Below are 202 nucleotides of genomic sequence, written 5' to 3'. Positions count from 1 at the left end.
CATGCGCGGATCTACAAGGACATGCGATCATGCCTATGCACATGCCGTCTAGACAATCCACAGCGGAAGCAGTGCGCAGTAAGGCGATTCCCCCGGGGGATGTCTGATCGTGCGAGGATGGATTAAAAAGATCGGGATCAAATTTGAGCCGGCATAATGGCGGGGTTAGCTGCCCCGCTGTACGCACCCCCACAGTGCATAT

Source organism: Gekko japonicus, unplaced genomic scaffold (assembly GCF_001447785.1).
Source record: "Gekko japonicus isolate JY-2015 unplaced genomic scaffold, Gekko_japonicus_V1.1 scaffold672, whole genome shotgun sequence".
NCBI classification, from domain to species: domain Eukaryota; kingdom Metazoa; phylum Chordata; class Lepidosauria; order Squamata; family Gekkonidae; genus Gekko; species Gekko japonicus.
The sequence above is the reverse complement of the archived record's forward strand: the minus strand, read 5'-3'. Positions refer to the sequence as shown.